The following is a 7,029-nucleotide window of genomic DNA, read 5'->3' as shown; positions in this document are numbered from 1 at the left end:
AATTATTCAGACTCCTTCAAAAGTCTTGGCAGCACTTTTCATGAATGTATCTGCTGCTTTATGCTGCCCTGAAGGCAGCGCATCACTAAGATCTTGGGTCTGAATATTGGCAATGGCAGGAGAGGACCTAACTGACAGAGAAGAGAGAGCCAACCTTACATTCACACCCTTTTGACACTGTCGCACAAATGATGACCCCCAGAGATGTGCCACTTCCCGACAGGTCCCCATGAGAACTGTTTCCCTGCCACGAGCTGTGCTGCAGCTGTGTCTCAGGAAGGCCCGTCTCACTAGGAGAATTACCAACCAGTGATGGGCGCCACTGGTGGAGAATTAGCAGGTTCTTACAGGCCTCCTGAGGAGCCCAGTGTGGAGGCCCAGCATCAGCCATGGTGAAATAACCATGCCAGATAGATGACAGCTGGCTGACACATATGTGCCCCACCTAGACTTGAGAAGTGATGGCCAAGGCCTGGAGCTTGAAGGGGAAAAGTTAGCCATCATCTACCTGGAAAGTAGGGGAAAAGGTACTGGAAATGCCTAGGACAGCAGACAGGAAGGAAGAAACTGATAAGGCATCGTGGAGCTTGGGCTCTCTAACTGGGAACCTCTCAGGAACCTTTTCCCAGAATTATCTGTTCCGTCCTGCTGGTCACACAGGTGTGAACATGCACTGGTGTGCTAGGTGCATCCATAGACAAAATCAGTGAGCATAGCTGGTATCTTCTCGCTTTCCTTTGACTTTTTTTTTTTTCAGACTTGCTCTTCTCCTTTCAAGCTCTTGCTAGTCCTGTGTTGTGAGTAGGAGCCCTTCTGTTTTTTCATCATTTCTCGCTGGTAAATCGTATTGAGCTGAGTCATGTTTACACTGCTATGATGGTTCTTTTACAGAAGCAAACCCCAGGATCTCCACTTCACAAAAGGTCACCACATTTGGAAACCTGAAAGAACAAAAATTGCAGGCATTTGTTTTCAGAGGAAGCAGGGACCCTGAAGGGTAATGCCAATGATTTGTTTGAGAGTAGAGTAGGTGCCATCAGCTGACTACTGAGAAAACAGTGATGACTTATGCTTTGACTGGGAAACAGAGAAAACTGAGGCATCTCCCAGGACGAAAGACTTGCAGCCGAACAGTGTTCCTCAGTAGCAGCAGCACTCCACAGCCTCATCACAGAAATCAGTTCCAACAAGAGAGCAGACATTTGGAGGGGAGCTGTGTTTGAATGACCTTGTTGAGTTTACAGAAATATTTTAAAGCTGTATTGTCCCTTGTTGGAGGAGAAGAACATGACACCCAGAGTTTCCTACTTAGGTTACACCTTTAAAAATAAATTTCTTACCTCCCTAGTTTTATCTCTATCACCTCTTTCCTTGCTGTTCATAGGCACCTAGGTACAGCAGAGTGTCTGCCTGCTGCTTGATGTAGCTGGAACACCCTACCACGGTTTTCTTGTCCTTGCCCTCTTTGGGTTGAATGGGAGAAAAAAAGGCCATTTTCCCCAGGAGCTGGGAGGGGAGAGGTTGGTGCCCAGTGTGTGGCTGAGAAAGCTCTCCAGACCCAAGGGTCAGGCTAGCGGTCCTCACACAGGGCCTCTGCTTTCTTACCAGAGAGAAATACCTGGCTCCTGCAGCAAGAGGTGCTAAGTCTGTGCTCCCATGCTCCTTCCCTCTCTCACCAGTTACCACCTACCCTTTCATAGAATCGTAGAATCATTATGGTTGGAAAAGACCTTCAAGATCATCGAGTCCAACTGTAATCCATTTGACACCATGCCATCTAACCCATCTCCCTAAGTGCCTCATCTACGCTTATATTTCACTTTTTAAAATCAGTATTGATCAAAACATCCCTTTCCCAAAGTTTTCCTTGAAAACATCTTAGGACTGAAAGGCCTCTTTTACAGAAGTAAAGTGACACAAATGATTTTTTTTTTATAATTCAAGCAATACCAGGCACTAGAAATCAACCTTACAAGCAGAACAAGAAGCCAGATGATGAACACTGTTGAGCTGGGCCATTAGGTAGCATATTCAAAGCACTCATCAGAGCCAAATTCGGGCTGACGTGGTGCCCACACTGCACTGGGCAGCACAGGCATCATGCTTTCATACGCACTGCCACTTCACTCTGCAGAGGGACGAGGAGCCCCAGCTCTGAGGCGGCCAAGCGGCCACGAGGCTCCTAGGCCCGCAGCCCAGGCCACCCCACCAGCCCATGCTTCTGCTGCGGGTGCTGCACAAGGGACCTCTGAGGGACATGAGGGAAGTCAGACACTGGAGCAGCTGAGCAATTTCCACCCTTGAAGATAACCAAAGTGCACCTGCACGAAGCCTTGAGTGCCCTGTTCTACCAGGACCTGCTCTGAGTAGCAGTCCTGGACTAGGTGACCTCCTTAGATCACTTCTAGACATAGTTATTCTGTGATTCTGGGTGATTTTTCTCTATCTAAACTATTCATTTTGCTTTCATTTTTCAGTGAGGCTGTGAAATATGAGTCCATGCATATAAGTCTTTGGAAATATAATCTTGAGTTGTTATTTTGTGCTCTGATATTTCACTAGTAATTCAGCAGGAGAACCTGTGATGCAAATATAGCAAGACCTGTGCAACTATCTCAAGGTGGATACGTCATAAGAACTAGTATTCTTAATGGTTCAAAACGGACAGCTTCCTTTTTACTGTTCACTGCATCAACATTAGAGGATGAGCTATGTTACAAGTGTCTCTTCAATGAACTTACAGAGGCTTTTCTAGCAGTTCACTTCATTGTGCAACCTTAATGCCAAATACTTTTTTATAATAGCAGAGTACCCTCTACTGGAACAGAGCAGAAATGAAAGTAATAATGTATTTGTGCATCATGAAACACTTGCTTGTCTGTGTGTGTTTTTTTTTTGTTTTTTTTTTGTTTTTGTTGTTGTTGTTGTTGTTTTGTTGTTGTTGTTTTCTGTTTGGACTTTCAGATAGACACCTCAGTATGCAGCAAACCTATCCCAGATATTAAGAAAATACAGGCACTGATTTTTTTTTTCCTCACATTGTGAGGAAAAAGCAGAGCACCTCTCTGCTTGAAAATGTGGTGCTCTGTGCTGTGAAAACTGGCCAAGATGTGAAACCAAAAAACATTTAGCATTTGCTTTGTTTATAGAGGAAAATTTGAAATAGAGAAAAGCTGTGGCTTGCTTGTGGTCATGAGCTCAAATCATTGGCAAAATGCTAATAGCTAGCAGATCCTCAGGTCAGCTTGGATCTCCAGGTAGGGTTCATGAAGTGAGCTAGCTGAGCATTTCTGCCAGCTGGTAGCACTGCATGAACCTGGTTAAGGGGAGTACACCCACAGAGAGAACAGAGGGAGATCAGCAGAGTCTACAGACTTGATGTAAGCCTCCAGAGAGTGATATGTCCTGTAAAACTTCCCACTCTTACTGGAAACCGTGCCACTGATTCCTTAGTCTAATTCTTTATTTCCTTTCCCTGATAAATAACAGGACTGAATCATATCATTTTCCTTTAAACTTGTAAAAGGTTACTGTCTCAAATGGTTCTGGTTAAAAGATGTCATCAGTCCAGCAACCAAAGACAGAAGTAGGAAACCTGTCAACAGCAAAGCATGGGGAAGGCTAAGGAAGAATAAAGAAAACAACTCGTTATAGGAGGGACTTTCCTTAACCAGCACAAGTAGCATTGCAGGCAAAATCATAGAATCATAGAATCACAGAATGCTTAGGGTTGGAAGGGATCTCTAGAGGTCATCTAGTCCAACCCCCTGCATACGCAGGGTCACCTAGAGCACGTGGCACAGGACTGCGTCCAAGCGGGTTTTGAAGATCTCCAGAGAAGGAGACTCCACAACCTCTCTGGGCAGCCTGTTCCAGTGCTCTGTCACCCTCATTGTCAAGAAATTTTTCCTTAAGTTCCTGTGGAACTTTTGGTTCAGTTTGTGGCCATTTCCTCTAGTCCTATCAGTGGCCACCACTGAAAAGAGACCAGCACCATCCTCTGCACTCCCTCCCTTGAGGGACTTATATACACTGATCAGGTCCCCTCTCAGCCTTCTCTTCTCCAGGCTGAACAGGCCTACCTCCCTCAGCCTCTCCTCATAGGGCAGATGTTCCAGGCCCCTGATCATCCTTGTGGCCCTGCGCTGGACTCTCTCCAGCAGCTCCACATCCCTGTTGTACTGTGGAGCCCAGAACTGGACACAGTACTCCAGATGCGGCCTCACTAGGGCTGAGTAGAGGGGCAGGATCACCTCCCTCGACCTGCTGGAGACGCTCTTCTTAATGCACCCCAGGATCCCATTGGCCTTCTTGGCCACAAGGGCACATTGCTGCCTCATGGTCAACTTGTCGTCCACCATGACACCCAGGTCTTTCTCCGCAGAGCTGCTCTCCAGAAGGTCAGTCCCCAGCCTGTACTGGTGTCTGGGGTTATTCCTCCCCAGGTGCAGGACCTTGCATTTGGCCTTGTTGAATTTCATGAGGTTTTTCACTGCCCCGTTGTCCAGTCTGTCCAGGTCCCTCTGGATGGCAGCACAGCCCTCTGGGGTATCGGCTACTCCTCCCAGTTTCGTGTCATCAGCAAACTTGCTGAGGGAGCACTCTGTGCCTTCATCCAGGTCATTGATGAATAAATTGAACAGGACTGGACCAAGGACTGACCCCTGGGGGACCCCGCTACCCCCAGGCCTCCAACTAGACTCTGCACCGCTGATCACCACTCTCTGGGCCCTGCCATCCAGCCAGTTCCTAATCCACCTCACTGTCCACTCATCTATCCCACACTTCCGGAGCTTGCCCAGGAGGATGTTGTGAGGGACGGTGTCAAAAGCCTTGGTGAAGTCGAGATAGACGACATCCACCGCTCTCCCCTCATCTATCCAGCCGGTCATTTCATCATAGAAGGCTATCAGGTTAGTCAAGCACGATTTCCCCTTGTTGAATCCATGCTGACTACTCTTGAGCACCTTCTTGTCCTCCATGTGCCTGGAGACAACGGCCAGTATGAGCCGTTCCATCACTTTTCCGGGGACGGAGGTGAGGCTCACTGGCCTGTAGTTGCCTGGGTCCTCCTTCTTGCCTTTTTTGAAGACTGGCGTGACATTGGCCTTCTTCCGGCACCTCCCCCGTTCTCCAGGATCTTTCAAAGATGATGGAGAGCGGCTTAGTTATGACCTCCGCCAGCTCACGCAGCACTCTGGAGTGCATCCCATCAGGGCCCATGGATTTGTGGGTATCGAGGTTCCTTAGGTGCTCTCTGAGCCAATCTTCCTCTACCCAGGGCAAGTCTTCCTCTCCACCAGCTTCTTCTCTTGTCTCTAGGGCCTGGGGCTCTAAAGGGCTGCCCTTGGTAAACACCAAAGCAAAGAAGGCATTGAGCAACTCCGCTTTTTCTGTGTTATTTGTAACCAGGGTGCCCAGCCCGTCCGCCAGCGGACCCACGTTTTCCCTGATTTTCCTTTTGCTGTTAATGTATTTGAAGAAATTTTTTTTGTTATTTTTAACGTCCCTTGCCAGATTGCGTTCCAACCGTGCCTTAGCTTTCCTTGTCGCAAAAAAAATGAGAAGGAGCTAGAACAAAGAACTCTCCACATTTTAGGATGTGAGTTTTCCACTTGCTTGTTTTCTTACAAAACTTCAAGGGATTTCTTAAATCAGAGAGTCAGTGTTGCTCTTGCCAGCTCCAGAGATGCCTAGGCAAAATTTGGCAGGCATGGCTGAACTGAACTGAGCTAGGAACTTGCGGAGGAAAAAAAAAAAAAAAAAGCGAAACGTGCTCAGAATAGGGCAGAAAAATACTTTTGTTTATATTTCTTCTGTGATGAATATAAAAAAGACTTCTATTTTTTTGAATCTGCTGATCTGCTAAGAGAAATTCCCATTTGCTTTCCATTTGCCCCCGTCCATCCCAAGTTTACTGGTAGTCTTCACTCATTACTTCAGACTCGCCATTTCCTTGCCCACCTCTAGTTTCCTCCATGTTTTCCAAGGAAGGAAGAAGCCCTCTTCCTTTCCAGGTTCTCTTGCTGGTGTTACTCATCAGATCTAGCCGCTCTGCTCTGTACACTCAGACACTGAGAACAATGGAAAAAAAAAAAGAATACATGTTTAAGGTATGGAGGAGCTCAGGAGGGCTCCAGAAAGGTGAACACAGGGATAGCAAGTACCACCTCATTCCTTGGGACAGTTTAATGACAAAAAAACCCTGAATATCTGTGCCTTGAATATGGAGGGCTTTGAGATTTTATATAGACTTTCTTGACTGCTCTGAAGGAGATAATTTTGAGCAGATAAATCCAGATAATTTTGGCAGGGCCTTGTAACTGTCTGATGTCCAATTTCTCTCTTCACCCTCTGCTTCGAGAACTGATGATTTAAAATAAGGGGCTTCCTAGAGCCTTGTAACATAAACGTTTTAATTGCTGTGAACACAAACATGTGAAAGCACCAGGAGAAACACTGAATTGAGGGCAGTGCTGTGTGACAGATGGCAAATAGCACTCTGGATAGGTGATCCTTTTGGGAAATGGATTGTTTCTGTCAAGCCCAGGATAGAGCTCTGGTAACAGTGCAACAGCAACAACCTGCCACTGGCCAATCCAAAGGTATAACAACAGGAAGGTGACAGGGAGATGGCAAGAGTATCACCAGCCATTCCTTTTCCTCTTAGCCCAGCAAGAAGATAAAAGACCACTTCCTAGGATATAAAAGATGGGGCTACAAAGGGAAGGGCTCGGGGCGGGGTGGAGGCCCGTGCTAGGCAGCCTTTCATAGGGGGATTAAATTGGTGGCAAAAGCCACAAAATGAAGGCACAAGTGCAGGAAGAGTGAGGGAGTCTCAGGCCCAGGCAGCTCTGATGCAGCATGGCCAGGGCCAGCAGGGAAGGCGTCCCAATCCCAATGCATACTAGAGCAGCCCCCAGGGAATGCAAGGGACCCGCAGTGTGGCGCGGCCATTAGGATGTGCTGGGTCAGTGGCCAAAGGCAGGGCTTGCAGACAGGGAGCAGTCATCCTTCTCCCGATCAGGA

The sequence above is a fragment of the Tinamus guttatus genome, unplaced genomic scaffold, assembly GCF_059628265.1.
Source record: "Tinamus guttatus ecotype Peru unplaced genomic scaffold, ASM5962826v1 Tinamus_guttatus_pri_ptg000035l, whole genome shotgun sequence".
Taxonomy (NCBI): domain Eukaryota; kingdom Metazoa; phylum Chordata; class Aves; order Tinamiformes; family Tinamidae; genus Tinamus; species Tinamus guttatus.
Note: the sequence above shows the minus strand (reverse complement) of the source record.